We start from the raw sequence: 17,363 nt of genomic DNA on the forward strand, positions 1-17,363 counted from the left end.
TTCAAAAGACTTGCATTTGTACATTGCCATTTTCATCCCCTTTAGGACATCCCAAAGCAGCCAAAGTTCAAAGTATATTTGTTATCAAAGTATGTATACATTATATAACCTTGAGATTCATTACCTTACTGGGAGCCACAAAAGAAAGAAATCCAAAAAACCTGTCAAATACCCAATGTGTAGAGAGAGGAAAAAAACAATCATGCAAACAATAAAAGTAAGTAAACAGAATGAAAGCCCAGAGCAGGCCACAGCCTCAGCCTCAATTCTGCACATCGCGGAGCTCACAGACTCGATGATGCACCTTGGAAACTTTCCCACTTGTAATCAAAGTAAATGTGTGATCAAAATACCTACATAAATGTCACCATATACTACCCTGAGAGATTCATTTTCTTGCAGGCATTCACAGTAAAACGAAATACAAAGAATCAATGAAGAACTACACGAAGACTGACAAATAAGCAATGTGCAAAAGAAGACATCTGGTCAAATACATAAAAAAGATAATGTAGAGTACTGTAGGATATGTAGCAGCCAGGTTACATATGAAATACGTTGATTATCTTATTTGTCACATATACATTGAAACATACAGTGAAATGCATTGTTTGCGTCAACAACCAACACAGTCCAAGAATGTGCTGGGGGCAGCCCGCAAGTGTCACCATGCTTCCAGTGCCAACAAAGCATGTCCATAACTTACTTACCCCAACCCATATGTCCTTGGAATGTGGGAGGAAACTGGAGCACCCGGAGAAAATTTGCGCAGTCACAGGCAGAATGTAGAAACTCCTTACAGACAGCAGCAGAAATTGAAATACCTTGCATTGCAACAATGACCACCATCATTCTACAATTGTCGGTTACATTGGTGAAGCAGCAGTTAGTTTTGGACCCGAGTTCCAGGCCCAGAAACATGAGTTAAACGCCAGAGATGACATCTGTGGATTTTAAATAATTGAATATAGAATTAAAAGAAAATGCTTTCTTCAGAAACAGCAACCATGAATCTGCTGCATTGTTATAATGACCTTATTTGAGATATGGTATGGAAATGGACTTTCCAGCCCACCAAGCTGCGCTGTCCAGTAATTTACCACTTTAACCCTAGCCCAATCGTGAGACAATTTACAATGACTGAATAACCTACTAACTGGTACGACTTTGGACGAGGGGAATATATCTTGAGCAACACGCACAAAGGAACTCAGCAAGACAGGCAGCATCTATGGAGAGGAATAAACAGCTGACATTTCAGGCTAAGACTCTTCAACAGCATTCTTATCCGATCTGGCCTATACATAATCCAGAACCACCAATGTGGCTGAAATCTAAATGCCTCCTTAATTCAGGTATCAAACAAGGCCAGTCAAAAGTTCCATGTGCATTTTATTATCAAAGTACATATAGTTTGTATAACCTTGCGATTCCTCACCTTACAGGCAGCAACAAAACAAAGAACCCTAACGGTACCCATTGAAAAAAAAAGACCGTCCAAACACCCAGTGGGCAGAGAGAAAGAGAAAAAATTGTATGAACAATAAAAGCAAACAAACAGCATTCAGAACTGAAGTTCACAATGCTAGCCATCACTGTAGCTGATCCAGAAGTCCACTAGTTGCAGGCCACAGCCTCAGTCCAGCTCAGAACATGCACACCCCATGGACTGTCTATCACCTCTGATCCCAACCATTTCAATCTGGCCTGGCGCTTAAATCATCTAAACCTTGGGTCATTCTTTACCCATGGACTCAGACTCTGCCACCTCAATGTGGCCAATACCCAACCTTTCCAATTCAGCTCAGCTCTTAAATCGATCAAGCCTCGGATCTTTCCGCCACATAGAATCAGATGACCTTTCCAAATCGGCTTGGCTCTTAAATCGATCATTTGTTTTACAAGATATTTATCACCTAAAATATTGACCAGGTCACCAGGAATAACTCACCGCTATAAAATAAAGCTCCAGAAACTGCTTCCTTATGAGAAAACATAGGGGTCCTGGTTAACATCTCATCTAAAACACCACAAAAACAAACTTGTGTCTATTATTGGATTGTTTATGACGATGTGCCAATCAACTTTATAATCACTGCTGAGGTGTAGGAAAATTATAACCTGTACTTAGATTTCTAATCAATCAGCTAAAATAATGATTGAATGGTTAGCAGTAACAATCATTATTAGATATTTATGAAAGAAAATATCAGTTTTGTCATCAGAATCAGCAGTTTCTTTCATTGTTAATGATAGATGGAAAGGCAGGATGATAGACTGAACAGTTTTTTGGGAGGAAGTACTCTAGATTTGACAATCCAAACCATGATGATACAGTTATACACTGAAAAACATAACTTGTATCACACACGTTCTTGTTGATAAATTCTGCAACACAGAACAAAAACTGTTGCAAGTGAGCAAGTTCACGTTATATTATAACCATCATTTTAATTGTTCACAGTGGTGACATTATCATTAAAAGATAAGTTCAGCGAAGGCCTATTACTGTGTGGTTGCATAAAATTATTGAGAAACTGAGTCACAGTGATTAATTAATTAAGACTTTAAAATCTAAACAATTTTACATACAATGTTTCATAGGCAATAAGTTATAGTTTGAAATAAAGTTAGTTTTGTTGCTTTGAGGAAAAATACGATGGCTTTTTTGACTTACAGATTTGTAAATGCAATAGCTGACTTGGTTTTTGTAATGCTTTGCTTTGGGGGGAAAATTTATAATATGAAAGTATCATCTTGTTCATTGATAATGAACAAAGAATGAAATACAAGAAACCATAGAAACTACAGCACAGAAACAGGCCTTTTGGCCCTTCTTGGCTGTGCCGAACCATTTTCTGCCTAGTCCCACTGACCTGCACACGGACCATATCCCTCCATACACCTTCCATCCATGTATCTGTCCAATTTATTCTTAAATGTTAAAAAAGAACCCACATTTACCACCTCGTCTGCAGCTCATTCCGCACTCCCACCACTCTCTGTGTGAAGAAGCCCCCCCCTAATGTTCCCTTTAAACTTTTCCCCCCTCACCCTTAACCCATGTCCTCTGGTTTTTTTCTCCCCTTGCCTCAGTGGAAAAAGCCTGCTTGCATTCACTCTATCTATACCCATCATAATTTTATATACCTCTATCAAATCTCCCCTCATTCTTCTACGCTCCAGGGAATAAAGTCCTAACCTATTCAACCTTTCTCTGTAACTGAGTTTCTCAAGTCCCGGCAACATCCTTGTAAACCTTCTCTGCACTCTTTCAACCTTATTTATATCCTTCCTGTAATTTGGTGACCAAAACTGAACACAATACTCCAGATTCGGCCTCACCAATGCCTTATACAACCTCATCATAACATTCCAGCTCTTATACTCAATACTTTGATTAATAAAGGCCAATGTACCAAAAGCTCTCTTTACGACCCTATCTACCTGTGATGCCACTTTTAGGGAATTTTGTATCTGTGTTCCCAGATCCCTCTGTTCCACTGCACTCCTCAGTGCCTTACCATTAACCCTGTATGTTCTACGTTGGTTTGTCCTTCCAACGTGCAATACCTCACACTTGTCAGTATTAAACTCCATCTGCCATTTTTTAGCCCATTTTTCCAGCTGGTCCAAGTCCCTCTGCAGGCTCTGAAAACCTTCCTCACTGTCTACTACACCTCCAATCTTTGTATCATCAGCAAACTTGCTGATCCAATTTACCACATTATCATCCAGATCATTGATATAGATGACAAATAACAATGGACCCAGCACTGATCCCTGTGGCACACCACTAGTCACAGGCCTCCACTCAGAGAAGCAATTCTCTACCACCACTCTCTGGCTTCTTCCATTGAGCCAATGTATAATCCAATTTACCACCTCTCCATGTATACCTAGCGACTGAATTTTCCTAACTAACCTCCCATGCGGGACCTTGTCAAAGGCCTTACTGAAGTCCATGTAGACAATATCCACTGCCTTCCCTTCATCCACCTTCCTGGTAACCTCCTCGAAAAACTCCAAAAGATTGGTCATACATGACCTACCACGCACAAAGCCATGTTGACTCTCCCTAATAAGTCCCTGTCTATCCAAATGCTTGTAGATTCTGTCTCTTAGTACTCCCTCCAATAACTTACCTACTACCGATGTTAAACTTACTGGCCTATAATTTCCCAGATTACTTTTCGATCCTTTTTTAAACAACGGAACAACATGAGCCACTCCCTAATCCTCCGGCACCTCACCTGTAGACAGCAACATTTTAAATATTTCAGCCAGGGCCCCTGCAATTTCAACACTAGTCTCCTTCAAGGTCCGAGGGAACACCCTGTCAGGTCCCGGGGATTTATCCACTTTAATTTTCCTCAAGACAGCAAGGACCTCCTCCTTTTCGATCTGTACAGTTTCCATGATCTCACTACTTGTTTCCCTTAATTCCATAGACTTCATGCCAGTTTCCTTAGTAAATACAGACGCAAAAAACCAATTTAAGATCTCCCCCATTTCCTTTGGTTCTGCACATAGCCGACCACTCTGATCTTCAAGAGGACCAATTTTATCCCTTACAATCCTTTTGCTCTTAATATACCTGTAAAAGCTCTTTGGATTATCCTTCACTTTGACTGCCAAGGCAACCTCATGTCTTCTTTTAGCCCTCCTGATTTCTTTCTTAAGTATTTTCTTGCACTTCTTTTACTCCTCAAGCACCTTATTTACTCCCTGCTTCCTACACACGTCATACAACTCCCTCTTCTTCTTTATCAGAGTTGCAATATCCCTTGAGAACCAAGATTCCTTATTCCTATTCACCTTGCCTTTAATCCTGACAGGAACATACAAATTCTGCACTCTCAAAATTTCTGCTTTGAAGGCTTCCCACCTACCGATCACATCCATGCCAGAGAACAACCTGTCCCAATCCACTCTTTTTAGATCCTTTCTCATTTCTTCAAATTAGGCCTTCTTCCAGTTAAGAACCTCAACCCTAGGACCAGATCTATCCTTGTCCATGATCAAGTTGAAACTAATGGTGTTATGATCACTGGAACCAAAGTGCTCCCCTACACAGACTTCTGTCACTTGTCCTAACTCGTTTCCTAACAGGAGATCCAATATTGCATCCCCTCTAGTTGGTCCCTCTATATATTGATTTAGAAAACTTTCCTGAACACATTTTACAAACTCTAAACCATCTAGACCCCTAACAGTATGGGAGACCCAATCAATATATGAAAAATTAAAATCCCCTACCACCACAACTTTATGTTTCCTGCAGTTGCCTGCTATCTCTCTGCAGATTTGCACTTCCAATTCTCTTTGACTATTGGGTGGTCTGTAATACAATCCCACTAATGTGGCCATACCTTTCCTGTTTCTCAGCTCCACCCACAAGGACTCAGTAGACAAGTCCTCTAATCTGTCCCGCCTAAGCACTGCTGTAATATTTTCCCTAACAAGCAATGCCACTCCCCCACCTTTCATTCCTCTACCTCGATCACATCTGAAACATCGGAACCCTGGAATATTAAGCTGCTAGTCCTGCCCCTCCTGTAGCCAAGTTTCACTAATTGCTACAACGTCATAATTCCACGTGTCAATCCACGCCCTCAACTCATCCGCCTTCCCCGCAATACTCCTAGCATTGAAATATATACACCTCAGAAGATTTTTACCACCACTCACAACCTTTCTATTAGCGGATTTGCTTTAACTTTTAACATCATTTATTTTCACCCTAGCCACACTGTCAGCTCTGGCACTTTGGTTCCCATCCCCCTGCAAATCTAGTTTAAAGCCCCCCCAATAGCATTAACAAACCTCCCTGAAAGGATATTGGTCCCCCTGTAGTTCAAGTGTAACCCGTCTCTCTTGTACAGGTCCCACCTGCCCCAGAAGAGGTCCCAATTATCCTGAAATCTGAAACCCTGCTCCCTACACCAGTTCCTCAGCCAATTGTTCATCCTCTTTATTGTTCCTAAATATCTTCAGGTTAGTTTGATCACATTGCCTCTAAATAAGCTGTGTCCTCAAGACATCTCTCTTGGGTTTGAAGACCTGTGGAGGTCTTCCATTCTAATTGAGTTCTAATATGATAATGCCATCAGTATTCATCTTTAAGATAAATCAGAAAATGCACAGATGCCATGTAACAGATTTCCTTCATCAGAAGTATCAGATGCTGGCGACTGTAGAGGATTTTTGTGCTCTTGTTTGTAATTCTAGTGCTGTACTTAAGGAGTTATACTCAAATGTCTCTGCTGAAAATGCTAATACATCAAATCCAGGCTCCATGCACTATACTAAGTGGAGTTAATTGTTGAAGAATTTGAAAATCTACTATTCTGGTCTATACTGTTTCCTGGATTGGCAATGGTGGTTCATGGCTAAGTTAATAAGTCAGAGGCTTGAACAGAAGCTCAGGAGACACAATTCAAAACCAACTATGGCAGCTGGGGAAATCTAAACTATTAACGTTAAAGAAATAAAAACCAACAGATGATCATGAAACAAATCTTGTTTGCTCATGTCCTTTAGGGAAGGAAATATATTATCATTATCTAGTCTCTCCTTCATGTGACTAAACCCCCAGCAACATTTTAGACACTTCACTCCCATGAGATGCCTGATTTGGAATTCATCAGTCCCTTCAAGGATTAGGGATGGGCATTTAAGTTTGACCTTTTGGTCTTCTATCCTTCTGAGAGAACAAAATAAGCATTCATCTTATTATGTAACAAAATGCCTGTCACAACTATACAAGAACAGTATTTTGTTGTTTTTAGGAAGAGTTTCACTATATATCTGAAAGCCAAAATAGTGATCCATTTCACTGAATTCAGTCATTACAAGAATCTGAAACTACAAAGCCTACTTCGTGCCCCGTTAATGTTAAATACAGAGAACAAGGGAAAGAAAAATAAATTGGGTAGTTGACAATTAAAATACCTATTGCATACACCAATGAGGATATATTGACTTTTTCAGTTCCTCTTTTGATAATTACACCAATAATGTTGCTATGGCAATATATTGAGCCTACATGAGCTTGCTATATAATCTTACTGCAACCCACTGTGCAAAGACTTGTCTTTTTTGATGATCCACTTACTTCAACTGAAGGCAAAATTGTTTCTTTAAATATATACTGTACATTTCTCCATCCACTTTATTTTTTGCTCTCTGCACAAACTGGGGAGAGGAGTGTTACATCAAACCACATATTGTTCCTGAGAAGTTTCTATCGTGAATAAAATATTTAATTTTTATGTATTCTTTTACAGAAAGCAGCATAAATTTGTGTAGTCTGCAGAAGAAAAGCTCACTTCATCCTGGTGTTTTATTTCCCAGAGGAAGACAAGACTTAAGTAATACCTCCAACGACATATAGCATAGATGGGTGAGATCATAAATGTTTTTTGAGGTAGTTCAATTTCTACAGAATGAGGGCATTGATTTGCATAAATCCTTTGAAACCAAAACAATTCGGGCCCTCTTACATTAAAATACATTATCATTTTATTTCCTATTCAACATCAACTTCAATTTACATGGGAAAAGACTGGAAGGCTTTCAAAGAAATCTAATCCAACAAAATCTGTAGCAGCCAAGTATCTGTTTTCTGTCAGTCTCTACTGCACATTTATTATGGATAATTTGTCACATGGGTTGGGCGTGGTAGAAGAGAATAAGCATAGTTACGTATTCACGCTTTGTCTAAATTCAGTTTAATCTGGTTCGAGCCAGGGAGGAGGCCGGGGATGAAATTTTTTTGTTGACCACTGAACAACATTAATTTCTCTAATGTGCTAAGATTGCTAACACTACTGCTTATTTCATCAGTTTTTTTATCATTACAAGATAGTTCGTTTTTGCTGATTTCTTAATAAAAGATCGAACATACTCCTCTGAACTTTGGAACTTCACTATTTTGGATAACGCATCATACTGTACCAGCCCCTGTGCTTAATCTCTGAGCCATTTTCGTTTGTTGTCAGGCAACCGCTACAAGGGTCATGCAAGGAAATACCCAATTTTTTGTTAAAGAGAAAGCTTTCTTTCAGTAGAAGAAGAGAGAAGTGGTTTTGGATGAAATTTCAGAGCTGAAGACTTCTGGCCATTCATAGGGCAATTAAATCCCAGGATGTTCAAATGCTCTACAACTGGAGAAATATAATGGGCATGAATGACTAAAGGGTAAAGGAGGGGAAAATTGAGGATTTTAAAATTGAGACATGATTAAGAATGCATAGAGGTAATGGGCAAACTGGAAGTAGGACAAGGGCAGCTGAATTCAAACTTCAAAGTAAATGTTATTATCAAAGTACATATATGTCACTATATACAGCCCTGAGATTAATTCAGCAGGTCGGGCAGCATCCATGGAAATGAAGGGTCTCGGCCGGAAACGTTGACTGTTCATTTCCACGGACGCTGCCCGACCTCCAGCGTGTTGTGCATGTTGTGCGTGTTGCTTTGACCCCAGCATCTACAGAGTATTTTGTGTGTGCCTGAGATTAATTCCCCTGTGGGCATACTCAGCAAATCTATAGAATAGGAACTATAACAGAATCAATGAAAGATCAACCAGAGTGCAGAATACAACAAACTGTGCAAATATAATTAAAAAGCAATAAATAACGAGAACATGGTATAATGAGATAAAGAGTCCTTAAAGTGAGATAATTGGTTGTGGGAACCAACCAATGCATAGTTATCTCCTTTTGTTCCAAGAGCCTGATGGCTCAGGGGTAGTAACTGTTCTTGAACTTGGTGGTGTGAGTCCTGTGGCTCTTGTACCTGCTATCTGATGGCAGCAGTGAGAAAAGTTTTGGATGTCCTTTAATTTGTCATGAGTAGAATAAGGGAACCTGGGCAAAAATGTGCTGGAATAGTCAATAAAGGTAACAAAGGCATAGGTATGGCTTTCCGCTGAGGCAAGGGTGGAGTTGAGAAATGCCACAAAGATGAAATTAGGGAGCCCAAGTTGATTGGCATCTTTGTTGCCATGGACATATTGGGCCAAAGAGTGACTATATGTGATATTTTGTTTGTTTGGTTCAAAACTTGTCTCTGGTCAAACACAACACCAAGGTTACAAACAGATTCAGGCAGATGCCAGGGAGCCCATCAACACTCTCTATTCCCTGTACCTTATATAATGTTGAACGAACTTCTTGACTCAAAATACATCATCGAGCTTTCAATTACTTGTTGATTTTACATCATTTGTTCAACCCCACCCACCATGCCCCGGTGAAAACTTCCACAAAGGATTGGTTTTTGAGCCCCTACAGAAGTCACATCTCCAAGAGGACCACAACCTTGTCATGGTTTGGAGACTTGCATGCATCAATGACCCAGGGAGCTGTGTTGGTTGTGGTCAGGGCTTTATGCTTTGGCTTTTGGTAGGGTCACTCACTCATGCCAGACATGGCAAAGGCCAGACTAAGAGTAGTCCACTGGTCCTCCAATTTCGGGGGGGTTCATCTCAGGGCTAACAACCCTGAATGGTCAAAATAAATTGTTACAGGAACAGCAATAGAGAATCCTTCTATATCTGTGTGTAACAGTATGGCCAAGGACAGACAGGGATGGACAACCATCATTGCTGCCCTAAATTCCAGCAGCATAATGGCCAATAAGTACAGAAGTCACAGTTTAGAAAAAAATCCTAACTCTTTATGAAACATGATACTTATAAATACAATTCCACCTATACAAATATATCTGTTAAGTTTATCTAATGTGACTGCAAAACCAGAGTAATGAGATTGGGTCTTAATCTGCCATTGTCTTATAACAAGTTATAAGTTATTGATTCCTTTATTTCCACATTGTTGACAGCAAGCAATGACTCAGAATTGTCCACTCTGTGTTAGTAATTTACAATATTAATTAAATAAAATGGAATGCACTCGTGGAATTTTCTTCAGGGTTCAGAGGTTCAGCTCAGGGCTAACAATCCTGACTGGTAAAACAAAATTGTTATCGAAACAGCAATGAATAATCCTTTTACATCTGGGTGCAAGAGTATTCCTGAGTCTCCACCTGGGACTTGCATGACTGACAGTAGTGAAACCAAGAGGAAGCTACTGACATGATGAAGGAAGCCCTGAACACCACCAGGGATGGGGGACCTTCACTGCTGCCCTAAAAGCCAGCGGCGAAATGGGCAGTCAGTACTTCTGGGATTGGCTTTTGGATAATGAGAATACCGTACATTCTGAATTTACTCGTCATGTCAATTGAAACAATAAAATTACTAGCGACACACACAAAATACTCGAGGAACTTGGCAGGTCAGGCAGCATCTATGGGAATGAATAAACAGTTGACGTCTCAGGTCAATGCTCTTCTTCAGGACTGGAAAGGAAGTGGGGGGGAGATAGCAGAATAAAAAGGTGGGGGAGGGGAAGGATGATAGTTAGAAGGTGATAGGTGAAGCCAGGTGGGTGGGAAAGGTAAAGGGCTGGAGAGGAAGGAATCTGATAGGAGAGGAGAGTGGACCATGGGAGAAAGGGAAGAAGGAGGGGTAGTGGGGGAGGTGATAGGCAGTTGAGAAGAAGTAAGAGGCCAGAGTGGGGAATAGAAAAAGAAGGAAGGAGGATGGGAAAAATTACTAGAAGGAGAAATCGATGTTCATGCCATCAGGTTAGAGGCTACCCAGATGGAATACAAGGTGTTGCTCCTCCACACTGAGAGTGGCCTTATCAGGCCCATCTAGCCTGTGCCAAACTATTAATCCACCTAGTCCAGTGATCTGCAATGGGACCATATCCCTCCATACTCATCCCATCCATGGACGTATCCAAATTTCTCTTAAATATTGAAATCAAACTGGCATCCACCACTTACGCTGGCAGCTCATCCACACTGATTGAAGTTGTTCTACCTCATGTTCCACTCAGACATTTCACCTTTAACCCATGACCTCCAGTTCTAATTTCACCCAACCTCAGTGGAAAAAGTCTGCTTGCATTTACCTTGTCTATATCCCTCATAATTTTGTAACAGAGGTGAAGAGGAATTACTTTAGCCAGAGGGTGGTGAATCTTTGTAATTCATTCCCACAGACAGCTGTGAAGGCCAAGTCATTGGGTATATTTACTCGGTTCTTGATTAATGGTATCAAAGGTTATGGGGAGAAGGGATAACAATAGGGTTGAGAGGGATAATAAATCAGTCATGATGGAATGGAGGAGCAGACTCGATGGGCCAAATGCCACAATTCTGCTCCTTTGTCTTATGGTCTTATCAGTAAGGACCGTACTTACATTCCAGCCACTTCCAATGCACAGAGTTTTGCTATTGAATCAATGTACAATTGCACCAAGGTTAAAAATGCTGCCCTAAACGTTGTGCAGTCCCAATGTATTTGTAAAGTGATGCCTATGGCACTTAACTATAATTCAGATCATTCACCACATCCACAGAATATAGACAAATTGATCAAATAGTTGCTTCAATCAGCCACATTAAAAACAAAAGGGCCTCAGGGTTATTTTGCTCTTTCACAGCCTCAGGACATTGAAATAAGCTAAATTTAAAACCCAGTGAGTACTTTCAATCTTGTGCTAAAGGAAACATGAATGCTGATTTGAATGCAAACAACAACATGATAGGCAGATAATACTTCTTATTATGTTATTAATTGTTTTAAACTTTGGAGAGAACTCCTTGCAGATCTGCAAATGGTGAGATTGAAAGTTGAGGGGGTGAATAAGGCATTACTTTAACATCAATTGAAACTTAGCACCTCCTCTCAGCCCGAAACGTCGACTGTACTTCTTCCTATAGATGCTGCCTGACCTGCTGCGTTCACCAGCATTTTGCGTGTGTTACCTCCAGTTTAGTACTGCTCTGGTTGATCGCCAGAAAATAGAACAAGCTCAAAAAGATGTAATAGCCTGTTTTTTTGTTTGTTTTGTTTCTTTGATATTCAGCACATTACTAAAGCTCTAGTCCAAAGAAAACCTTTGGAGGTTTTTAAATTCATTCATTAAATGTATGAGTGTGCTTTAAACAGTATCCATTCCATTTCAGTCACAGGTAATGGTCTCAGAAAAGCCACCCTTCATTTAGAAAATATGTAGTCAGACCCACAACCCACGAGTCTTCAAACTTGAAATTTCTTAGTCAATATCTGAAGGCTCGTGACTAGTGGTGTTCCATAAGGATCTGTTCTGGGACTTGAGCTGCTTGTTGTAATTGACTTTGGCAAGGCAGTAGAAGGGTGGGTTAATAATTTTGCAGATGACATGAAGATTAGAGATGTTGTAGATAATGCAGAAGATTGTATGTTACAATAGAACATTAACAGGATACAGAGCTGAGCTAAGAGATGGCAGATGGAGATCAATCCAGAAAAGTATGAAATGATACCTTTTGGAAAGTTGGATTTGAGGGCAGGGTACAAGGTTAATGACAAGTTTTTTAGCACTGTGGAAGAACAAGGGGATCTAGGGATCCACCTCCACAGATCCCTCACAGTTGCCACACTAGTTAAAAAGGATGACCTATAGATTCATTCCATCATATGGAAAACCATGGAGACAAAGAACAAACATTGATATAAGGAATGGTTCATCTTCAAGTCATTTAATTACAACTTCTGTATTGTAACTGAACAAATTCAAAAGAACACGGGTTGCAAGGTGCATGATCCACTTATATTGAACAGTTACTGTTGTGGTTACATGTTTACACAACTCTAGCAGTTTTCACTTCCCTTCTGTAATTATGTAACTATATGTTACAATTATATGCTCTTGTCAGTGTTAGTCTTTGGTTTGTCCTGTTTTTTTTTGTGACATCACTCTGGAGGAACATTGTATCCTTTCTTAATGCATGCATTTCTAAATGACATTAAACGAGGACTGAGTGTCCTCATAATCTAAAAAAAATACCAGTTAATGTCATGGTAAAAATAATCCCACACACACGGTTATGTCTTATCATATGTCAGCAACATGGTCTTTATTCATACATGATCCTCAACTGTAGAAAGAGATAGTGAGAACAAAATACTCAAAGGCAATCGTGTTTAGAGTCACTGATGTGCATTATGATCACCTGAACAAATATCAGAAATAGGAAACATAACTGGAGACACAAGAGACTGCAGATGCTGGAGGCTTAAACCCGAGATGTCAACAATTCCTTCACCCCTTCCACCACCCCGCCCCCAGATGCTACTCAACCCACTGAATTCCTCCAGCAGATTGCTTGTTGCTTAAGAAACTCATTTGGTTGCCCCATGCCATCCCAACAGCAGGCATTTAGATGCAACGAGTTAGAAATCAAGTAATTGGATACAGAAAGCTGTCAGAAAGGTGTATGTTTCATTGTAAGATGGTTGGAGTACAGGAGCAGGGATAGCTTGCTGCAGCTGTACAGACTGGCGGATTCCATCTGGAGTTCTGTATATAGTTTCAGCCTCTGAGGAAGGAGACAATGCAGTAAAGGTTAACTGGACTAATTTCTGGGATAGGAAGATTGACACAGCAGTCATGCCGATATTTACTGGAATTCAGAAGAATGAGAAAAGATCTCACAGTAAATTATAAAATTCTAACAGGTCCAGACAGATTAAAATAGGACTTTAAAGATTCAAAATACATTTAATACCAGATCATGAATGCAGTATACAACCCTGAAATTCGACTTCCAAACAGACAGACAGCCATGAAACAAAAACATCATGGAACCCCTTCAAAGAAAACATCAAACACCCAACACGCAAAAAAAAAAGCAATGCCAACAGCAGAAAAAAACAAGCGAAAAAACGTAGAATATTAAACATCAAACCACATTGAAACAATCTAGGAATGTTCAGTTCAATTTAGCGCTGTCATTCATTGCCCACAGAGCCAGTCCATCCTGATCAAAATTGCACAAAATAGCAATAAAAAAAGGAGTAATCAAAAACACATATAACATGAATTGCAGAGTCCAATCCACAAACTGCGTCAATTAAACCTTCCCCAAGACCTTTACTAAGACCTTGGGCAATATCACATGGGATCAAGTCTGAGTTGGCCAATTGGCTACACAATTTGCTCAGTGGTAGGAGGTAGACAGTGGTGGTTGTTTAGAGATTGATGATCTGTGACCAGTGGTGTGCCGCAAGGATTGGCACTAGTTCTCTGTTGTATATGTTAATGATTGGGATGAGAATGTAGTTGTATGGCTACTAAGTATGCAGATGACACCAAAATAGGTCATATAGTGGACAGTGAAGAAGGTTCTCTGATACAGCAGGATGCAGATTAACTGGAAAAGTAGGCAAGACAATGGCTGATGCAGGTTAACTCAGACAACTACAACAGGATGCATTTTGGGAAATTAAATTACAGGAGATCTACAATGAATTGCAGGGTGCTTGAGAATGTTGTTCAGTAGAAACATCTTGGAACATGCATACTGTAGCTCCCTAAAAGCAGCAACATAGATAGACAGATGATAAGTCATATGGCAAGTGTGCAGTTCTGATTGCCATTTTATATAGGAAAGATGTAACTAAGCTAGAAAGGATGCAGGAAAGATTCACTGGTATGCTGCCTGGATTGGAGGATACAAGTTTTATGTCGCAATTAGATAGACTGTGTCTATTTCTCCTGGAGTAAAGAAGGCTCAGAGGAGACATTGTGGAGGAGTGTAAAATTATGAAAAGCATAATATTGTATAAACATCTCAAAGTCCAGCTCTACATACCCGTCATAAGAGGTGAAAATGTAAGGCCGGCCAACTGGACTCTGGTGAAGCTGTACAGGCCAATCCTCTGTACAGTGGATAAAATGGACTGCAGAAACATTCAGAAACTCCGACTATACCATTGACTTTGGACAATGGAGACACAGGAGATCAATGACCAAAATGCTACTGAGAGCTAAGGGCCCAATAAGAAGAAGAAAATCAAATAGAGAGCCAGAATGACAGTCATGGCCGTGGTGACTAAACCAAGAGAGCATAAATCTGAAGTAAGTGGGATGAGGTTTAAAGGGATCTGAAAAGTATTTTCCCCCAAACAAAGAGCAGCTGGTATCTGTACTAGAACATTGAACATAGAACAGTATAGCACAGTAAAGGCCATTTGGCACACTATGTTGTGCCAACCTTTTAACCTACTTGATGCGCTGCGAGAAGAGGAAGCAAGAACAACAATAGTTTACAAGGTGTCAAGACACAGATTATTAAAGATAGGCATGATGGTCAGCTTAGATTCTGTGAGCCAAAAGGCCTGCTGTACAACTCTGACTCCATATATCAGTGGTGGATATTCAAAGCAAAAACAGGTTAATGCTAGCAGTAGTGGTCTCAATTATCAATCATTGTGGTCCAATGCATTCAAAATATTAACTCAAACATGAGGAAATCTGCAGATGCTGGAAATTCAAGCCACAAACATCAAAGTTGCTGGTGAACGCAACAGGCCAGGCAGCATCTCTAGGAAGAGGTACAATTGATGTTTTGGGCCGAGACCCTTCATCAGGACTAAATGAAAGAAGAACTAGTAAGAGATTTGAAAGTGGGAGGGGGAGGAGGAGGGGGAGATCCAAAATGATAGGAGAAGACAGGAGGGGGAGGGATGGAGCCAAGAGCTGGACAGGTGATTGGCAAAAGGGATATGAGAGGATCATGGGACAGGAGGGCTAGGGAGAAAGAAAAGGGGGAGGGGGGAAAAACCCAGAGAATGGGCAAGGGGTATAGTGAGAGGGACAGAGGGAGAAAAAGGATAGAGAGAAAAAGAATGTGTGTATATAAATAAATAACGGATGGGGTACGAGAGGGAGGTGGGGCATTAGCGGAAGTTTGAGAAGTCGATGTTCATGCCATCAGGTTGGAGGCTACCCAGACGGAATATAAGGTGTTGTTCCTCCAACCTGAATGTGGCTTTATCTTTACAGTAGAGGAGGCCGTGGATAGACACATCAGAATGGGAATGGGACGTGGAATTAAAATGTGTGGCCACTGGGAGATCCTGCTTTCTCTGGCGGATGGAGTGTAGGTGTTCAGCGAAACGATCTCCCAGTCTGCGTCGGGCCTCGCCAATATATAGAAGGCCACATTGGGAACACCGGACTCAGTACATCACCCCAGCCGACTCACAGGTGAAGTGTTGCCTCACCTGGAAGGACTGTCTGGGGCCCTGAATGGTGGTAAGGGAGGAAGTGTAAGGGCATGTGTAGCACTTGTTCCGCTTACAAGGATAAGTGCCAGCAGGGAGATCAGTGGGGAGGGATGGCGGGTACGAATGGACAAGGGAGTTGCATAGGGAGCGATCCCTGCGGAAAGCAGATAGGGGGGGGGGGAGGGAAAGATATGCTCAGTGGTGGGATCCCATTGGAGGTGGCAGAAGTTATGGAGAATAATATGTTGGACCTGGAGGCTGGTGGGGTGGTAGGTGAGGACAAGGGGAACCCTATTCCTAGTGGGGTGGCGGGAGAATGGAGTGAGAGCAGATGTGTGTGAAATGGGGGAGATGCGTTTGAGAGCGGAGTTGATGGTGGAGGAAGGGAAGCCCCTTTCTTTAAAAAAGGAGGACATCTCCCTCGTCCTGGAATGAAAAGCCTCATCCTGAGAGCAGATGCGGCGGAGACGGAGGAATTGCGAGAAAGGGATGGCATTTTTGCAAGAGACAGGGTGAGAAGAGGTATAGTCCAGATAGCTGTGAGAGTCAGTAGGTTTATAGTAGACATCAGTAGATAAGCTGTCTCCAGAGATAGAGACAGAAAGATCTAGAGAAGGGAGGGAGGTGTCGGAAATGGACCAGGTAAACTTGAGGGCAGGGTGAAAGTTGAAGGCAAACTTAATGAAGTCAACGAGCTCAGCATGCATGCAGGAAGCAGCGCCAATGCAGTCGTCGATGTTGCGAAGGAAAAGTATGGGACAGATACCAGAACAGGTTTGGACCATAGATTGTTCCACAAAGCCAACAAAAAGGCAGGCATAGCTAGGCCCATAGCAACAACTTTAGTTTGGAGGAAGTGGGAGGAGCCAAAGGAGAAATTATTAAGACTAAGGACTAATTTCGCTAGACGGAGCAGAGTGGTGGAAGAGGGGAACTGGATAGGTCTGGAATCCAAAAAGAAGCGGAGAGCTTTGAGACCTTCCTGATGGGGGATGGAAGTATTATAGGGACTGGACATCCATGGTGAAAATAAAGTGGTGGGGGCCAGGGAACTTAAAATCATCGAAAAGTTTAAGAGCGTGAGAAGTGTCACGAACATAGGTGGGAAGGGATTAACTTGATTAACAAAATATTAACTTGCTCCTTTAATAGATTTGTGTGATTTTCCACAAATTTTCTGGAAAGTCCCAAGTGAAAAATGTTGTTAATATTGTAAACAGCACAT

The 17,363-nt window shown here is 41.0% G+C and overlaps 1 protein-coding gene across 1 annotated transcript in view; it reads right to left on the minus strand.

Moving 5' to 3' along the window:
- The window catches only part of LOC140210070 (AMP deaminase 2-like), a 163,048-nt gene that overhangs the window by 131,645 nt on the left and 14,040 nt on the right, over nt 1–17,363 (minus strand). The gene's annotated exons all lie outside the window — the stretch shown is intronic.

The sequence above is a fragment of the Mobula birostris genome, chromosome 14, assembly GCF_030028105.1.
Source record: "Mobula birostris isolate sMobBir1 chromosome 14, sMobBir1.hap1, whole genome shotgun sequence".
Classification (NCBI taxonomy): Eukaryota; Metazoa; Chordata; class Chondrichthyes; order Myliobatiformes; family Myliobatidae; genus Mobula; species Mobula birostris.